Source organism: Rhinolophus ferrumequinum, chromosome 7 (genome assembly GCF_004115265.2).
Source record: "Rhinolophus ferrumequinum isolate MPI-CBG mRhiFer1 chromosome 7, mRhiFer1_v1.p, whole genome shotgun sequence".
Taxonomy (NCBI): Eukaryota; Metazoa; Chordata; class Mammalia; order Chiroptera; family Rhinolophidae; genus Rhinolophus; species Rhinolophus ferrumequinum.
Window position 1 is genome coordinate 47695932 of NC_046290.1, and position 20978 is coordinate 47716909.

General features: G+C 38.1%; 1 protein-coding gene across 4 annotated transcripts in view; it reads right to left on the minus strand.

The window, feature by feature from the left end:
* Positions 1-13981, minus strand: part of FAM169A (family with sequence similarity 169 member A) — a 63688-nt gene extending 49707 nt beyond the window's left edge. Inside the window, exon 1 of one of the 4 annotated variants that reach the window (XM_033109911.1) lies at positions 13963-13981. The gene's annotated coding sequence lies outside the window, so the exon portion shown is untranslated. Of the gene's footprint in view, positions 1-4419; positions 4570-4852; positions 5078-13962 lie in introns of those variants that run through there. The other 3 variants (XM_033109908.1, XM_033109910.1, XM_033109909.1) reach the window with 3 other exon arrangements.
* Between the last annotated feature and the right edge of the window lie 6997 nt (positions 13982-20978).

The following is a 20978-nucleotide window of genomic DNA, read 5'->3' on the forward strand; positions in this document are numbered from 1 at the left end:
TAAAACTATGTTTTGTTTTGGGTTTTTTTGGCCATTCTGAGAAGCTACTCAGATACAAAAAGTTAGTATTCTCCAGACAGAATTTATTCAGAACCACTTCAATTTCTCTTTTCATGAATTAGAAAATATTATCAATAAATCTCCTCAGGCTTGAAATTAGTAGGTTGGCGCAAAAGTAATTGTGGTTTAAAGGGTTAAAAATAACTGCAGAAACCGCCATTAGGTTTGCACCAACCTAATACTTTCAAGTACTTTTAGATATGCCTCATATTTCAAAGCCAAATATGAAGTCTTCTAACATGTGGTTGCTTTTTGTTAATTTAGCTGTATTTTCCACTCATGACTATAAATAATTAATAAAAAATAGGAGCAGACCTAAAATTAAAAGACAGGTTCTTAGTCTGGGATCCACAAAAGCTATAAAGGGGCAATCTGAACTATTTTCAACTTTTCAATAAACATACATTTTACCTGCATTGATACACTGCCAAAAGCTCAAGATTTTCTTAATTTTTAACTAGAATTCTACCAACTCAAGTCATTGTGGTTATACTTTATTTCATGCAGAGCAAAAGCTCTGATTGACAAATGGTAGGTAAATCACATACTTCACTTTGAAAATGAAAAGTAAATTATTGCTTTAAAAGGTACCTCACCAAAGTGTTGTACATGGGGTGGTTGTGGGGAGAAGATAATAAAATGAAGAAAAAGATGAGCAACACTGAACTAGATACTAAAAAGTATCCTAATTTCATTGAAGATAGTATCAGGAGCTCACCTTTAGATACATTATATTTAATTCTGCCAACATTTTGAGATAGGCTCTGTTATAACTACAGTTGACCCTTGAAGAGCATGGGTTTGAACTAAGAGGGTCCACTTATACACAGATTTTTTTCAGTAAATACCTGTACTGTTTTTGATCCACAGTTGGGAGTCAAGGATGCAGAAGGCTGACTGCACACATTGTTCCACACGATTTTATGTAGGGGACTTCAGCATCTACAGATTTTGGTATTTTCAGGGGTCCTGGAACCAATTCCCCACAGATATCAAGGGATAACTACGTTTTAGGGGAGTCAAAAGTTATACTCAGATTTTTAACTGCAGAGGGGTTGGCACCCCTAACTCCTATGCTATCCAAGGGTCAATTGTACTCTTACAGATGAGGAAACTGAGGCCCAGAGAAATTAAGTATCTTAAAAATCAGGCAGCTAGAAAAGAGCAAAGCCAGGGTTCAAAACTACATTATGTCTATTTGGCTTAAGTTGTGGAACTATATTGCCTCTGAATAACGTAAGAATCAGAGTAAGTTCATTAGATTATCAGGGGCCGATCCAAACTTGAAAGCACTGGTATATATGTTGAAAAGATTTTAGTCTATGAGATTCTTTATTAGTCCCATTTATTACTTTGTCAATCATTAGTATATGACAAAAAGTCAAACTTATTGACTTTTTCTCTGCTCCTATTCATTCCTAAATGGGATTCTTCCCTTATCACTATACTGATACTCCTTTTCAGGCCTCCAATAACCTCTCAAATCCCCAATTCAATGAAGTCTTCTCATTCTCATTCCTCTTGACTTTATGACACACCAGACCCAAAGGAACACTTTCTGCGGCTTAAAAGTTCCTCTCCTTCCTTGGACAACACTCTCTCCCAATCCTACCAGTACTTCTTAGTTTCTTTTCCTCCTCAGTTTCTTTCAGCAACTGAACCCTCTCCTCTGCACAACCCATAAATGCAGGGATTCCTCTCCCCACATGCAATCTAGTATTTCTTTTAGAAATGCAGTTTACTAAATTGATTTCTTCCCAATTCACATTTGCAAAAATCTTTGTGCGTGTATATTTTAGGGGACTTGTTAACATTTTAATCCACAATACCTCACTAAACTATAAACTCCATGAGGGTGGGGTATATTTGTTTTCGTGCCCCATAACATACAATACCATGTGTTGAATAAATGAAAGCTACCTTTCGTGTAGCCTAAAACTAACATCGTGGTGAAGCAGGTAGTAACTAAACTGATATTCTTTTTTCAAAAACAAAGTACATAATAAGTCACAAATTTTCTGTCCCAAAGACTAGGTTGGGCTAGATGAGTGGATCCCTCCTATGGAGCAGATAAACCTGGTATAAGTTCTCATATACTAGCTCTAAAATTCAATGAGTCTAATAATTTTCGTATGATGTCTTTAGTAAATTATTAGCTTTTCTCTGATTATTTGTTAAATCATCACACATTTTCCTTAATAAATTCAACCTTGACTAATTTTATTGTTGAAACGAATTGTGAAGTACCGCTACTTCACAATGAAGCACACCAAATTTAGAACTTTAAGAGTTAAATATACAAAGGATCAGAAGCTTACTGATGTGTGAAGAGAAAACCATCTTAAACACAATCACAATGTAATTTTTTTCCAATTTAGAATCATAAAAGTCTTAAAAATGGGAAGAAACATGAAGGTTTTATTTAACTTCTTACCCAACCAACAGTCCTTTCTACAGAATCCTTAATATTTTTCAAACCTCTGCCCAAATACTCAATCCTTTTATATTCTCATTACCTTTAAAAAGTAACTATTTTTGCATTTTTAGGCAGATGACCGAACATAACACACATAAGGCTTTAAAAGAGTTAGTTAGGTAGAAGCTAATGGAAAAAAATATAAGAGATTTTTTCTTTTCAATTTCTCAACCATTGGTAGAAAAACAATGCTCAAAATCTCAAGCTATGTTAAAGGTAAAAAGCACGCCAAGATCACTTCCAAACTCAATTAAATACAATAGTGAACCTCTCTGACATATGTATTAACAGAATCAATGTAAAGGTGTAGGAACTGTGTTTGATTCAGCACTGTACTTGTTGGGAAGAACAATCTCATTCCCCATGGACCTAGGATAGATCCAATCAGGGCAGCTGCAATCCCCAGCAGGCAATCTTTGCTTACTTAAATTCCCTGAAACAAGACTCATCTCCCAATGTCCAAGTTCCCTTTCACCTCCATAATTCCCCCCACAGAACATGTCACTAATGAGAGGCATAACTTTTCTGCTAGGGATGGTACATGATATGGAATCACTTGTCTGTAGAGAGAATTAGTGGAAGACTCTTCAACAAATCATAAAAATGTTTAGAGTAATTTAATAAGGAGGGTGATATTGAAATTTTACTCTCAAAAGTATCTAATTAGAAATATTTTGTTTTCTCCAAATCAGGTAGGCCCTTTATTTGATGTGTATTGTGCCTTTACTAGAGAAATAATACCATTTATAGTAATTTGAATAGTATTTCAAAGGTCAGACTAATTTGGAACTTTTTAGATCTAAAATCCACAGGTAAAGTATCTTAGGTATAATCACTCACGCAGCAGAATAATGTTGCTACTCATATAAAATATTTCTAAGTTTCTTAAACCAATCCTCATCACAAATTCAAAGACAGGAGTCCACTATGACCAGCTACAAGCTTTCCATTAAAGACTGTGTTACTGTATCTTTGTTTGTTCTGGAAGTCTTATCACAAATAGACTTTTCCAAGGTTCCTCTCACCATCTCATTTCGTCCTCTCCCCAAAAACTTAGTCTGGTCCATGTTAATCACGAAAAATCTTTCCTCTTGTAGGATAAAAACAAAATAGAGTTTGCAAAGATAATCTGTACCACTTATGTGCAATAAATACAAACAGATGATATACTTCACATCAAACCCAGATCCATTTTGATGAATTCTCTCCAGGGCCCAAATGTATGTATTATGCAACAGCCACCATTCCAGATTTTAATCCCTGTCTGTGATGCAGTGATAAAATATAAATGGCTTGAGTATAATTCATTAGGTACTTAAATACATTTGCAACGAGATACATTAAAACAAGAATTACCAAATTCTCAAGACCCCTGAAAATGACAAACAGTTCTGAATCGCAATTACAACTTCTCCTTCTGGTAGTCTTTTAGTAACCAGTCTCTCCCGCTCCAACCCCCTCAAAAATCCTCACACGTGAGCATTTCACTTGAGGTTTAAGGGTCTCCCAAAGGGGGGAAGGGCCTGCTGGCATCAGGTGGTTATCCTAGAATCTACTCCTGATAAAGATATCCATACCAATCTCCAGAAGCTGAAAGAGAGCAAGATGCTTCATCATTTCTCCTAAAGGACAAAAATGAGAGTAAATGCAAGCCAGATCCCTGAGCCATAAACAATCCAATGCTTCACCCATCGATCTCCTTGGGTACAAGGCCTCGAAAAAATTGCATAATGGACAACTAAGAATTAGAACAAAATTGCAATGACCAGCATTCTGGAAGAGAATCTACACGACACTTATTCCAAAAGTAGCTAAAGGTCTGGGAGGTGGTCAGAGCATCTCTGGAGGCCACCTGCGTGGAGTAACCGAGCTTAAACGCTTACGTTCTACCCCTGACCTGGTCCGCGTCTCACCAAGCCAAGGAATCCACGCGAGCGGAGGCTCCAGGTGGGGAAGCAGTGGAGGGGAGGGGGCTCGGGAAGCACCGCCGGGGAACGGAACGCGACCTGAGGCGAGCGAAGCAAGGAAGGAGGAGGAGGCATTCCCTCACACAAAATGGTGGCGCGCCGCGGAGGCCGACGCACCTGGGGGCGCGCCACACGCCCCTCGGGACTCCCGGCCGGCCGCCGGCGGCTGGACGCGCGCGCAGGGGCCGGCCGGCCGGCGTGGGCCTGCGGACGGCGGAGCCCGCAGGGCGGCCCGCGTCGCCGCCCTCGGGGGTGAGGGGCCGGGGCTGGCGGGCGATGGGCCCGGGGCCGGACGAGGCAGCGTCGGCCTCAGCCCGCGGCCCCCGCCGGGAACGGACCGCACACTCACCTCAGACGCACCCCGGAGTCCGGGAAAGGAGGCGGAGCCGCGGGAATGAATGGAGCGGTGACTGCTCGCTGGCGACCCCCGGCCGCGCCGCTCGCAGCTGCCAGGGCGGGTGCGACCGCTGCCCCTCGCCCCGGACGCCCGGCTGCTGGTCGGCGGGTCGGCCACAGCCCACCGTGCCCTCCGCCGGCGTGACGCACTCGCGCCGCAGCGCCTCGAGCCGTTGCCGCCGCGCCGCGCCCACCGCGAATCCCCCCGCCCGCCCGCCGGCCCGCCCGCCCGCGCGGCCCCTCCTCGGCGCAGGGGCCGACGCCCTGCCTCCCTCTGGGTCTGGCTGTGGGGCAGGTGTGGGCTCGGCCAGCCGCGGGGGGCGCCACACGGCCCCCGCCTCGCCCCCGGCGTCCCCTCTCTCCTCCCGGCTGCCGTCACATGGTAGAGCGCGACTCCCCAGCTCAGGGCAACGTCTCGGTATTAAAGAGTGACCTTGGCTTAGATACAAAAATAGGTGCGGGTAAGCTGCGGGGACTACGACGCTGAATTTGCCTGTGCCGTTAATGTCAGGCAACATGCGCGGAGGCCTGGTTGCACACCCCGGCGCCGGCCCTCCGGGAATTGACCCAGGGTGGGCGAGACCATCTGGCCTCGGGACAGGGAGGTGGAGGGCACGGGAGAGGACCGCTGGCCTCCGTCCTGCCACCTCCTTCCTAAACCCAATGCCACCTAGGAAGATGCAAGGGAAGGGAAGTCGAGGGTTCCATTCGCAATCTGGACAAGCACGAGAGCCTGGACTTCCATCTTGGGATAACAAGGAACCACCAAATTCCTGAGTTTACCTTTTCTCTTCCAGAATCCAGTACACACAAACTAACCCTGACCCAGAAGGATTGGGTTTCCACCCTCCTTTCCTCCCCTTTCCTTCCCAACTCTCTTCATCTGCCTTAAAGCCCAGGGTCGTCTTGGCAAATTACACTCCAACGAACAAAAAATAAGCTCTCAAATATTTAAAGCATAGTAGATTTCTTAAATGCATGCCATGGTTTAAATATGTTTAATAAATGTATTAAGGAAGACTATTGTATTTAAGTTATTTTAAGACTTCGTTTTATAGTACATAAACTCTGCAAAATAAACTCATCAACCCAGAGCCATGGCATTGTTTTCAGCTCATCCAATAAATTGAAATCTCTTCTTTCATTCCTCGGAATTATTTAGCAATCACAGTATCAACCTTTCACTAATTTACTAATGATCAATGAGATCAATAAATACTTAAAAGAATGTTTGTCATAGAGATTTATTTGATCCAGACTTTTAAAAAATTCAAAGAGACTTTTCTGCCTCAAGTTGCACATAAGACTCAACCTAATATCTGTTATGTTTAATTTGTAATATTTAATTAGCAGGAATCAAGTGTTACACATTAAACATTTACCATTTTTAGTGGATCTTAACAATGAACTAGATTTAACTGAGCTGGAATTTTGAATATAGTTGGGTTTTATCCACAGCAAACTTTGAAGGGAGGGAGGAGGGAAGTTATATAACTTTTGAATTTATATTTCTAGAGATGTATGTAAGTAGGAGTCCCCAGGGTAATCCCAAAAAATTGCCACTTTGAGATGGTCTTTTTTCAGCTACCAGGTGCTACAGGTGTTGAAGCTTTAGACCTTAGTACAAAGCTAGCCATGCAACTCGTTTATAATATTTGAAATGCATGAGTGAAATTGGCTTTTAGCTATTTTAGTCCTTGGGTACTTGTACCTGGGAGGCCTATCTCCCAAATGTCTGGCCATTCTGGTAGGAATCAGAACTAGGATCCACTGGTCCCCATCCAGGCCCCTAAACCCAGCTCTCTTCCTGTGACAAGGATCCTACCTGCTGACACCTACAGAAGAAGTGCTGTCTCCTACCTATGTGAGGAGTGTCCCTGGGGACACTCTGGCTTCATTCTCTTTTCTCTGCTTGCAACATGATGCGGCTTTGAATATTTGAGAAAGAAAAAAAAATCACCATTTACCTCCCTCTTTTGCTGAGATACATTAAATTTTGCTTGTGTGTTTACCCATACTCTGAATATCCGTGAGCTCTTAGTGGTCAACCAAAAAATGGGTCTTTATCAGATCAACATATACTATAAATTGCTACCAAAATATTTTGAAATATACTTTGAGACTTTTGTCTAAAAAGTTTTGTAGAGAATTGTTAATCTTAAAAACAAAAATCCAAAGTGAGAGGCAACAAGCTTTTATTTGAGATCAAAGAATAGCTATTCCAGAAGCACTAATTCAGGCAGAAACCTAAATAGTATTTCGATTATGGGGTGAAGGCAACGGGTTTTTATGAGAAAAGGAAGGGAAATAATTACACAAATAGAAAGAAAGAATTTCTATTGGTGCTAATAAGCTATGTTATTCTTTAGCTATACAGGCTGTTTACTGATTCTAAAGAATGTCTTTAATTATCAGTCCTGCTAGTCAGGAAGTCTGCTTTCTTGTTATCTTTGCAAACAGTTGTTTGGGATACAATGTTGCTTTAGGCCCAGTCCAAAGGTTATTTTGCCCAGTTCAAACATTCCAAATGTTCAAGGAATAAGACATGCAATGCAGTTCCTCTGGAATGGCTGCCCTGACTCCATTTAAAATGGCTCCACTTATGCCAACTTTTCACAGAGTAAAAGATTACTGTTTTGGTTTTTGTTGCATATACTGGCTTTAATTAAGTTATAAGCAGAAGGAAACATGTTGAGTACTCATTGCATTTTTAGTATATGTTAAAAGCGGAGTGGGGCTGTCTTAAGAGACGCTTGCCACAACACTGGATTTTGGAGGTTACTGGTACAAATGACCCAGAAAAGAGCCCTTAAATTACTGTGGAAAAGAGGAATTTCTAATGGCTAAATAATGGTTAATGTGTTAATAATGGATAATGTGTTTTACTGGTAACAAATTGCCAGACACTCTACTGACTTCTTTGTGGAAATTAACTCATATTTAATCCCTATCACCATCCTTCCAGGTACACACTAATGTTATCCCCAGTTTACCTAAGAGGAGCTTAAAGCACACAGAGAAGCTAAATAATTTGCTCATAGTCACACAGCTAATAATTCTGACAGTTTGACTCAAGAGCACACTCCCTTAATCAGTATTCTATACAGCCTTTCATGGGCACAAAATCCTATGCCACATGACTAAATTTTGCTTTTGAAGCTCTAAATCATACCAAATCATGCCTTCATGTTTAAATGATTTCTTATATCTAGTATTATTTTCCTGGACACAAAAAGAGAATTAAACGCTTAGTTAGAAAGAAAACTCATATGACTTCTTCCAATATATGTTAAGCAAAATTGTATATGTAAGCTGTTAATTTCTGAAAAGAAATAAACAAAACCTTTTCACATCTTTTAAGGATAATTGCTCTCCGAGTTTTTTTCAGGTTCTGAAGCACAATTATAAGTTTTATGAATATTTAGTGAATGGAAGAAACACATTTCCTTAAAAAAGATCCCTCACCATCTTTGACCCTCCATTAGACTTAAATGGGCAGAATTAGGATCCAGTATATACAATATATACTTTAAATTCATAAAATCACAGAAGGTTTTAATGACTGAAGCAGCCCAGGTACTTCTAGATCTAAAATATTATCCAATTAGTTAACTAATTACCTAATAATGGAGGCAATATTTTTTACTCACACTAGAAGAAAAGGGACCCCGTATTCTAGAATGCTTCGTATCTTCCTCTGTATATAAAATATGTCACAGGAATGCTTTGGGGATTAAAAACAGTATTGACAGGGTTTTCTTTGTCAAACACTACTACTATCTGCACATTTTAAATTCCTGAGTGACACACACACACACACAAAACCCTGAAGAACAAGAGAAATAACAGGTTTGAGAAGCTGGGTTACATTTGTTTCTTCTGGTTTGGTTTAATTTTATACGAGGTAGAAGTTTAAGGACAAAGTGTTTGGTAGGTTTAGTTTGGGGTTAAGAGAAATAATGTGTGGTATTTTTTTATATTACTAATGAAAAATTACATACATATTTACATCCATGGCAGATACTGCCTAGTCAATGTCCATTCTACCCTTTTCTTTGACAGACCCAATTTTGTTCAGGATGGTAACCGTGCCCAACTAAAACTATTTTCTCCCAGACTCCTCTTGTAGCTGAAATAGCCATATGATCTTTCTGTCCAATGAGATGTAAGCAGAAGATTATTTGGTATGGCTTCCAAGAAAGCTTTTGTTTTCCTGATAAAAAAGGACAGACTTGTCTATCTCTTTGCCTTTTGCTATTGGTACTTTTTTCTTCTTCCTACCCAGAAGGAGGACGTAAGTTTGGGATCAGCTATCTTGTAACCACGAGCTGACGATGAGAATGAAATCCATGTACTAAGTATGCCAGAGTTAAAAGACAGGAAGGAAACTGGGACAATGATGACATTATGTAGCTGCCACACGAATTCCACACTGCCTACCTTCATCTTCTCTGTTAATTGTCAACAAATGCAATCCTAAAATACAAAATTAGACACTTTCTCCTTGATACAGCTAGAAAACAAGAACACTATACTATACATACTATATTATGTAGATGCTATTCTTTGATTTTGCTGCTGTCTTAAGTCATTGAACTTTGCAAAAATCAGTGCTCTCTGTGACTTACCACCTAGTATTTGGTGAAGAAAACACATCACTTCCTAACTATGAAAAGAATCTTATATTTATTCATATAGTGTATTGGATTTCCACATTTCACACACCACCTCAGTAAGTCTCTAATATCACTGTGAGAAAGGATGACAGATAGCTGTAGTAGTTTAGAAATAAGTTACTGGCCAAAGTTATTACCATGCCAATTGCATAAAGAATACACAAAAAAGTATGATTATGTTTTTCATTTTTAATAAAAATCAAGTAGAAGAATCAGGATGTAAAGAGGGATCCTAAAATTAGAATAGTCTATATAGAAAGCAACCTGCCAGTACACATCAAAATTGATGAAAATGTGAATGTGTTACCCATAATACTACTGGAAATTTTCTGAAGGAAACTTTTAGGAAGGAGAAAAAAGTTAAGTGCATGAAAATGTCATTGAAGCATTTTTTTAAAGAAAACCAAAATGTATTAATCCCATAAATGTCTAGCAATAGGTATATACTGTTAATCAAAGAAGTACAAAATTTTTGCCTATCTTATTGTAGGCAATAAAGGTATTGTTTTTAATTGCTAATAGCAACTGGCAAGGATTATTGCAACAGCCACACACTCTCTAATAGGATGGCATGCAAAATGGGACACCTACCTGTAGGTAGTGTATCATGACCACTATTGTCATTGTTGCTGGATTATATTTATTGAACAGTTATATGCCAGACATTGTACTAAATACTTTACTTAAATTTCCTTGTTTAATCCTCACAATATCTATTTGAGGTGATACTATACCCTCATTTCAAAGATGAGGAAACTGAGGTTTAGAGAGGTGAAGAAACTGACCCAAGGTGGTAGAGCAGGAATTTGACCATTCTGAGTTTCTGTAGACTTTAGATACTAGACAACAGATTTAACTCTACTGCTTCTCAATTAGTATATATCCAGCTTCTAGGAAATATTTATATTAACACCCTCTCACCCAATATTTATCCATTTATTAACCCCACATGTCTTTTGAAATGTCTGTAATGCTGGGCACTGGGCTAGATAGACCCTGTGCTGTGATAACAGGATAAATGGGTCAGGCAGAGCCAACAAGACGTGTGGATGTGGACTGTAGAACAATGGCTGACAGGCAAAACTGAGACGACAATTAGGGCTTTTCAGCAAAGTGTGGCATATCAAGAGATGAGGCTGGAGAAACAGGCAGGACCGGTTATTCTTTTTCAAAGTACTGCTCAGACATGATAAGGAATATAGACTCAAGCCCGAAGGCCGTAGAGAGCCATTTAAGGAAGTTAACTTGCACAGCGACATGACCACATTTGCATGTTGGCAAATTTTCTCAGGCTGCCAGGTGGAAAATGAAGAAAATAAGACTGAAAGCAGGGAACCAGTTATGGAACTCATTAATTAATCTAGGTGAGAGATGACCATCTGGTCTAAGGGACACAGTGAGGATGAAAGAAGTAAATGAATTCTAAAGCTCAAAAGTAAGGACTTGGCAAAATGTGCAATATAATGGAAAAGACAAGCAAGACCACCAGGTTTCTGGCTTGAACCACTGGTAGACGGTGGTGCTGCTTACTGGAATAGGAACCACTGAAAAATGAGGATTTAGGAGGTAAAATCATGAATTCCATTTTGGCTATGTTGAGTTTTACCTGCTGTGAGACATCCAAGTGGGAACGTCTGATATAGTGAGATCTTTACAAACTGGAGCTCAAGGGAGATATCTAGACTGAAGGGATAGATGGAGAGTCTTCAGCACAGAGATGGTCATTGAAGTCATGGAATGAGTGAGTTTGCCTAGGGAGAATGAGAGGAAAAAGCACAGGCCCAGCCAAAATGTAACAGGGACCATAAGAAGATCTGCAGGGGAAGCAGAGACATGGTCAGAGAGGAAAAGCAGAGTGTGGTATCATAGAAGACAAGAGAAAGAGGAAGTTGAGTCATCAGTGGAGTTAAACGCTCCCTTCAGAACTCATCCAAAGGAACAAATTAAGGGTGAGCACAAAGATATGCCTACAAGATTATTTCAATATTGTTTGTAATAGGAAAATATTGGTGTTGGGGAAAAAGTGGAGAAGCCCAACAAGGTAGTTAAATAAATGTCAGTACACCCATAAATGGAATGTTGTGTAGTCTTTAAATCGCATTTCTGAACACTATTTAATGACATGAGGAAATATTAAGTAGAAAACACACATGTTTAAAAAGTATCATCCCACTTTTGCTTGAAAAATTATGCTTAATTATACAGATATATTCAGAGGATATATAGACCATAAAGATATATATCAAAATGTTAACACCAAAAAGTTGGAAAATGGATTAGAAAGATTGGGTAGTAGGATTACTGGATACCATGTTTCCCCAAAAATGAGACTTTGCTGAACAATCAGCTCTAGTGCGTCTTTTGGAGCAAAAATTAATGTAAGACCAGTATTATATTATATTATACCATATTGTATTATATTATATTATATTATATTATATTATATTATATTATATTATAGACCGGGTCTTATAGTAAAATAAGACCAGGTCTTATACCATGTTTCCCTGAAAATAAGACCTAGCCGGACGATCAGCTCTAATGCATCTTTTGGAGCAAAAATTAATATAAGACCCTGTCTCATTTTACTATAAGACCCGGTTTTATATTATATTATATTATGTTATATTAGACCTGGTGTTATATTAATTTTTGCTCCAAAAGATGCATTAGAGCTGATTGTCCGGCTAGGTTTTATTTTCGGGGAAACACAGTAGTAATTTTGTATTTTGTTTATAATATTTTTCTCATTTTTCATGATGAACATATTGTCCTTTTATAATAAGAAAAAATGTAATGGATTTTTGGTTAAGGAATCTATGGCACATAACCCGCGATATGCAGTGATTAAGTATTATACTTATGGGAACTAGGTAGCAGCATGGAAAAATATGTGTGCTAGAACATTAAATATAGCAAGTTATATTTATAGAAAGAAGCAGGTTTAAGGACTGGTAGAACTATCAGATAAACAAAGCCACACACTAGTTAAAAGGGGTACAGACAAATATTCAGTAACTACCACAGTAGGGAAATGAGCTGAGCTCAATTCTGACTTGTGTAGTGACAACTGGGTGTTTTAAAAATAGAATGAGGGAGTGTAGAAGGGGAACGAAAGGAAGAAGTTAGAGCAGAGTTAGAAAAGTGAAAAGTTAGGAAGAGCAGGTAAGAGGGTTGATTAATATCAGTGTGATTTAAGCCATCTGTGTCTGCTAACTGGCATTTATCCAAGTTAGGTCTCTGCCTTCCCACAGAGACTGGAAGACAGAAGCCCTATCCTTCCTGATGATCACATTTCAAAGGAACGGCTTTTAGGTCTTTGAGAAAGATACTTCTGGGTTGTAGGAGATAAATACATATCTCAAAGGGACAGAGGAAGGATTTACAATTGTAAGGTTTTTTTTAAGTATATGCTCTAAGAAAGGGAGGTCAAGAGCCTTTGGTCTGGTGTTGGCTGGAACAAAAGGCAATTCTTTTGACGCCTTGAGCTTTTCCAGACAGGAACTGAAGGGGACTAGGTCATCCCAAAGCCTTAGGCTGCTGGAAACCATGACAGAGTTTGGCCAAGTCTCTTTGTTAAGGGGTTGGATGGAGTTATTCGTGCCCAGAGGTTCTCAGGGCCAACATGTCCAAGTTTAAAAAGTGGGGACCGATCCAGGAGACACTGAGCAGGTCCTCTTCCTGCACAATTGGGTAAAGACTTCTGCCCCATTAGTCTTATAATGAGTCCCTGTGTTTTAATCCTTGCCTGCTGCCCCAGCAATGTCAATTCATGGATGAAATGAGGTCCTGGGGACACAGGTTATATTGTCCTTGTTGCATGGTCTCCACACACAGCTGGGCCTTGCACAAGGCCACCCACCAGTGGGGTCCCAATTAAGGCTGAGATCCTGCCAGGGTTCTTGTGCCAAGCCAAGCACCCTAACACTAGGCTTCACCAACCAGAGGGAGGGACAACATTTCCTAATTTGTCTATTTGAAGGAGTATTTTTTTTTAACCGAACAAAGTATCCTACTGCAATAAGGTGTCCTAACTCTACTAGGTGAGGGATTTTCGATACTGGAAAACAGATCCAAGGTAATTTGAGATAACCCTTTATCCGGCCTTATAAAAAAACATCTCATTTTAAATGAAAATGAATTTCAGCACGTTATCTTGGGTTTTGGTGGCACATTCTACACTCTGAGGACGTTGTTATACAAACAGTATATTAACCAAAATGTATACAGTACTTCCACTTGTGTTTACTAAAGACAGAGAGGCATTATAATCACACACACACACCCCATCCACCCTCCTACCCAGCAGTGCAACACCCCCATCCCCACCACCAGCTCCATTTAGTGAGTTAGAAAAATATCGCAAAGCAGAAGGCAGCAACATTACCGATTTGCTTTCTTCAGGTCAGCTTAGTCACCTGACCAAGGAATTTGATTAACAGCTACATTCTGTCCTACAGATAACGCTGGAACTACAAATGCTTTCAAAGGAAAAATATGCATGTAAAGCAATAGATGTCATAATCAAGAAATCATAAAGCAAAGACTCCTTTACTCCACCTTCAAAACCAAAACTCAAGCAAACAAAAACTTGTGAAACTCTAAACACTCCAACTCAACGAGGATGACTAGATTTAAAAAAGATCAAGCAAAACACTTGATTTCTTTTATATTGGAAAAGAGCAAAAACGAGATGAACTTTCAATCCAAATAAAGACACATCCGGCTTTGAAAGGCATGTCCTGCCAAGGCTTAGAAGAGGGACAGTCTTCTCCTTCCCCCACATCAAGGCTGAAACAATACACAATGTGTCTCAATTTTTCAGCCCGGCCTTGATTTGAAAGTGCAGCAGTGGAACTGATTAGAGCTGAGGTGGGGGTGGGGTGGAACGACGCCTTCAGTGTGGTCCAGGATGCCTGTGCTCCTCTAGCTTCAGAGTTAAAATATAGAGTCCTGAGTCTCGTCCCTAAAGATTCCAATCCAGGAGTTCTAGAATGGGAGCGATGAATCTGTGTTTTATTGGTTTCGGGTTTTTTTTCTCATTTTTAAAATTTTTATTTAAAAATTTTTTTTCAATTACAGTTGACATTCAATTGGAGAAGTATTGTCATCTTAATGGTATTAACTCTTACAACACATAAATCCTGGATGTCTTTTCATTTATTTAAAGCTTTACTTTTTAAAACAATGTGCTATAGTTTTCAGTGTACAAGTCGTGAACTTCCTTAATTTATTCCTATTTTATTCTCTCTGATGCTATTGCATGTGAAACTGTTTTTTAATTTAATTTTCAGATTGTTCCGTGCTAGTGTACAGAAATACAACTGATTTATATATATATATATAAATATATATATATATTATTTTTTTTTCTTTTTAATTGGGGAATATTGGGGAACAGTGTGTTTCTCCAGGGCCTATCAGCTCCAAGTTATTGTTCTTCAATCTAGTTGTGGAGGGCTCAGCTCAGCTCCAAGTCCAGTCGCTGTTTTCAATCTTTAGTTTCAGGGCGGCACAGCCCACCCTCCCATGGAGGGAATTGAACCTGCAACCTTGATGTTGATAGCTTGCACTCTAACCAAGTGAGCCATCCAGCCACCCCTATATATTGATTTTTGTATCCTGCCACTTTGATTAACTTGTTTGTCAGTTCTAATAGATTTTGGTGGATTCTTTTGTGTGTTCTATGGGTTTTTCATGGTGCTCTTTATCAGGCTGAGAAAGTTCCTTTGTATTCTATTTTGTTGAGTGTTTTTTATCATGAAAGTGTGTTGGATTTTGTCAAATGTTTTTTCCTCTATTGAGATGATCCTGTGGTTTTCCTTTATTAATATGATGTATTACATTGATTGATTTTCATATGTTGAATCAACCTTACAATTAGGATAAATCCCACTTGTATTATATAATCCTTTTTGTTGTTTTTGTTGTCTCTTGTATAATCCTTTTTATATGATGCTGGATGTTTTTTGTACCTATGTTCGTAAGTGACATTGATCTATACTTTTCTTGCAATGTGTTTGGCTTTATTATCAGACTAATATTGAACTCATAGAATGAGTTGGGAAATACTTTCACTGTATTTTTTTGGCAGAGTTTGAGAAGGATTAGTGTGTAGATTCTTTAAATGTTTGGTAGAATTCAGCAGTGAAGGCTATCTGTGCCTGGGCCTTTTTTGTGTGGGCAGTTTTTGTTTACTAACTCAATCCCTTTACTTGTTATCAGTCTATTTACACTTTCTATTTTTTTCTTGAGTCAGTTTTGGTAGTTTGTATTTTTAGGAATTTGTCCATTTCATCTAGGTTATCTAATTTGTTGACATACTTGTTCATAGTATTCCCTTATGATCATTTTGATTTCTGTAGGGTCAATAGTAATTGACCCTTTTACTCCATATTTTAGTAATTTGAGTCGTCTCTTGAGTCTTCTCTCTTTTTGTCATGGGCAGTCTATCTAAAGGATTATCAGTTTTGTTGTTCTTTACAAAGAACAGATTTTTGGTTTTGTTGATAGCCTATTATTTTTCTTTTCTCGGTTTCATTTATTTTCACTCTAATCTTTATTCTTCATGTGTTGAGTTTTTAGTATGCTCTTCTTTTTCTAGGTTCTTAAAGTAGAAGTTTAAGTTATTGATTTGAGATCCTTCTTTTTTTTTTTTTTTTAGGAGGGCACAGCTCACAGAGGCCCACGTGGGGATCAAACTAGCAACCTAGCAACCTTGGTCTTATTAGCACCACTCTCTAACCAACTGAGCTAACCGGCCACCCCTCTTTCTTCTTTTTTAATGTAGGCATTAATAGATATACATTTCCCTCCTAGCACTATTTTTGTTACATATCATAAGTTTTGGTATGTTGTATTTTTGTTTTCATTCACGTCAAAGGATTTTCAAATTTATGTTAAAATTTCTTCTTTGACCCATTGGTTATTTATAAATATGTTGTTTAATTTTCACAAATTTCTGAATTTTCCACATTTCTTTGTTATGAATTTCTAATTTTATTCCATTGTCATCAGAGAACATACTTCGTATGATTTCAATCTTTTACAATTTATTGAGATTTGTTTATGGCCTAAAACATAGTCTATCCTGAAGAACATTCCATGTGCTATTAGAAGAATGTGTATTCTGCTGTTTTTGGGTGAACTGTTCTATATGTCTGTTCAGTCTATTGGACAAGTAGTGTAGTTGAAGTCTTCTATTTCCTCACTGCTTTTCTTTCTACTTACTCTATGAGTATGCATTATTGGAAGTTCGGTGTTCAAGTCCAACTGTTATCACTGAATTGTCTATTTCTCCACTCACTTCTATGAACTTTTACTTCATTGTACTTTGGGGCTGGCTCAGTTTTACTTAGATATTTATGTATCTTCCTGACCCTTTTCATTATAAAATATCCCTGTTTATTTTTAGCAACTTTCTTTGTAGTAAAGTCTACTTTGATATTAGTATAGCCACTCCTCTTTTGCTGTTTGCATGGTATATCTTTTCTGTCCTTTTACTGTCAACCCATTTATATCTTTGAGGAACATCTTTTTATATGCTTATTGGTCACTTGAATATCTTCTTTTGTGCCTGTTCATGTCTTTGCCTATTTTTAAACATTTTGTCTTTTACTTATTGATTTGTAGAAGTTTTTTATGTGTTCTAGATACAAGTCCTTTGTAGGATACATTATGGCAAATGTCTTTTCCTAATCTGTAGATTCTCTTTTCACTATTTTAATAGTGTTAGTGAATAATAGTAAATGAAGTTCAAGTTATCAAAATTTTCTTTCATTGCTTTTCATTTTTCTTTTGTGTCCTGTTTAACAAATCTTTGCCTACTTGGAGTGTTTTTTTTTTAACACAGCATTATTATGGCAATGGCTGACTAACACATTCGATACTACCAACTTGTTCTCCAAAGTAGTGGTACTGATACTCAAATCAGCAGTATTGTAGCATTCCTTCGCTCCATATTCCCCCCTTGTCAGACTTTTAAACTTTTCACAGGCTGGTAAATGTTAAGTGTATTATTATAATGGTTTGAATGTGCATTTTCCTAATTACAATGAGATTGAGAATATTTTCATATGTTTATTGGCTATATGGATTTATGCTTTTATTTATTGACTATTCATTTTTTATAAATATTCTTCTATATGTTTGAAGGAAAAAGAAAAGCAAGGTGCAGAACAATGAATATAGGGATAGACACGTGTACTTACATATATGCAATACACCTATATCTATACGTAAAGTATATTTTTAAAAAAATATGAAGCCATAAAGTTGGAAAGATTATTTAAGACACAGTGAACTGTAAAAGCAAAATGACAACATTCATTAAAATTTGTCAAACGTATTTTAAAAAGTAAAATAAGAATAAAGCTCTTGACCAGTGTGTGTGATGGTGGGGAGAAGAGGGGTGGTGGGATTGGGATGTTTAAATATTGCTAGAATTCTGATGGTAATGAGTGGGATTCAGAGAGTCAGCCAGATGGCTAAATGAGATTGATCTCAAGTGAATCGGTGTAAAGTCTTTGATCTCTCTCTCTAGTAAAGGATTTCAAAGGAAATGCCCTTGGGATATAAGTCAATGGACTAGGTCAGTAAAACTTCAACCCTGGCCATGCTTTTAAAATAAGGGCCTAGACTCCATCTCAGACCAACTGAACCAAAACCTGTGGAAGTGGTTCTGGGAACTGTGTTTGTTTTTAATGGAAATATAATTAACATATAAGAGTATATTAATTTCAGGTATACAACATAATGATTCAATATTTGTATATATTGAGAAATGATCACCATAATAAGTCTAGTTAATACCCATCACCGTGCATAGTTACAACTTTTTTTCTTGCAATGAGAACTTTTAAGGTCTACTCTCTTAGCAACTTTCAAATATATGATATATGGGAACTGTATTTTTGAAAAAAATTTCTCAGGTGATTCTTCCAGGCAGACAAGGATGCAACCCCATTAAGTAGATGACGATATGCGGAACATCAAATTACACTGTCTAGAAAAATAACCTTTTTTTGGTATGTAGTTATGATAAGGGTTTTTTTCTATTTAACTGTAACAAAATTAGGAAAAGATTGTAATTTATGATAAGTGACATCAACAAAAGAAAAACGGAAAGTATAGCTTTAAAATTCTTGTATCTAAATATATGGTTCTTTTGAATGATTTTCATTTAAAGAGCATTTATCAAGAATCGATGAAATGGAAAGGCTAGTGCTAGAATTGTGAGATTTTTTTTTTTAATGGCTACAGAAATGGGTCTTCCCTCAAAGCTCTGGTTGAGAGATATAAATAACTAGTGATGTGACAAGGCAGAAAGAAATACCATACTTGAAGAAAGAAGGTGCCATAGGAACACTGAGAAGGTAACTGACAAGGAAGCTGGGAATGGGGGTGCTTTATGGAGAAACCAGAATTTGAACTCAGCTTTGAAGGACAAGTAGAATTTCAGCAGGTGGAGAGGTTGGGGTAGGGGCAGATTCCAGGTCTGGAAAAAGTAGGAGCAAAGCTCAAGTAGTGAAAATGCATATAATTCACACTTCATTTTTTCCGGGATCTGCTGCAATGACCTCCTAACTGACCTCCAGCTTGTACCCACCCCCACCCTCCTGCAACCCAGGCTTCTTGCCGCTAACCTCTCACCGCACACCATTGCTCTCTTATTTTCATAAAACATTGGGCATTTCATTAAAATTTTGTATTTATTAGCCTGTATCTGCATAATATTCCCTAAATTTTGATGAGTTTTTTTTGAGATTTTTATATTACAAAATCAATGTATGCTTTTGTATCAAATTCAAATAATACTGAAGAGTATAAAATAGGAAGCGACAATCCCCTGCCAATCCAGTCCTCAAAGGTAACAACTATTAATAGTTGAGGTTGGTATCCATCCAGTCCTCCATCTATCTGCCTCTTTCTATTTGTTTCTCTCTGTATACAGTATATATGTATATTACATGCATATATACATATATAATATACATACATGTATAACATTATATTCTTTATATACGAGGTCAGATACTTAAGTTCACAAACTCATCTTAGAAAAAGTGCTACATACCTCATTGCTGAATATCACTACAGTTACCTTCGAAGTACTACCCTTGGGAAGCTATGCACTGATGCCAGTGCCTCGTCCACCCTTCAAAGCAATTTTGGAACTCTTTTTCTGGAATGGCCATCAGAGCTGCTATCGTATTACCCTTGATGTCCTGAATGTCATCAAAATGTCTTACTTTCAATATTTCCTTTATATTCGGGTAAAGAAAGTAGTCACTGGGGGCCAGATCAGGTGAGTAGGGAGGGTGTTCCAATACAGTTATCTGTTTACTGGCTAAAAACTCCCTCACAGACAGTGCCATGTGAGCTGGCGCATCGTCATGATACAAGAGCCATGAATTGTTAGCGAAAAGTTCAGGTCATCTAACTTTTTCATGCAGCTTTTCAATCACTTCCAAATAGTAAATTTGGTTAACTGTTTGTCAAGTTGGTACAAATTCATAATGAATAATCTCTCTGATATAAAAAAAGGTTAGCAACATTGTTGCAACAAGTTCGTGAACTTAATTGTCACACCTCCTATAAATACATACCAGAGTGTATATATATGTATATACATATATTTGTGTGTGTATACCTACCATATGTGTGAGTACAGTAAACTAAGCAACTGTTTGTGTATATATATCTATATATATATACACACACATTTATATATACATATATATATTTGATATATTTATAGAGAATCTATCTAATGTCTCTAAATAGAGTGTATCTATACATGCACATATATGTTTATATGTATGTGGGCATGTGTGTTTATTCTCAAAGACGTGTGGGTTTCTTGAATTCACAAATGAAGTGCTCCTTTTGCTGACTGCCATTATACAAATATATCAGGTTAAGTCCAAGCTTTTGGCATATTGTCCCAACCCCAATGTGGTCAGGCCACTGCCTTCCTCCAACTCCAGCCTCTTCTTCAGTCACTTTGGCCACTTTTCAGAAAGATCTACAGTATGGGAGCAAAAGGAAGAGTGTGATTCTTGAGCACATTCTTCAAAAGTTGAGTCCTTTTAGCAATAATTTTCAAGATTTGTATGTTGGCACACTTGTTATGGAGATAATGAAAAGACCTTAGGGAAAGCACTGTGAAAGCAAGATGGTGAACACGCAGATGGTGAACACAAGATGAACGCCTGTGTTATGTGCTCCCTACCCTGCTCCCAAGAGAGAAAGCCCTCCCTAGCCCAGCCCGACACTCCTCTGTTAGGGCTTGGCCTTGACACGACTGCAATCACACTGAGAGCTTTATAAACACCTCAAAGTTCTTTGACCAAGCCCAGCTATTCCACACCTCTACTTTCACATATTTCCATTCCTCAAGCT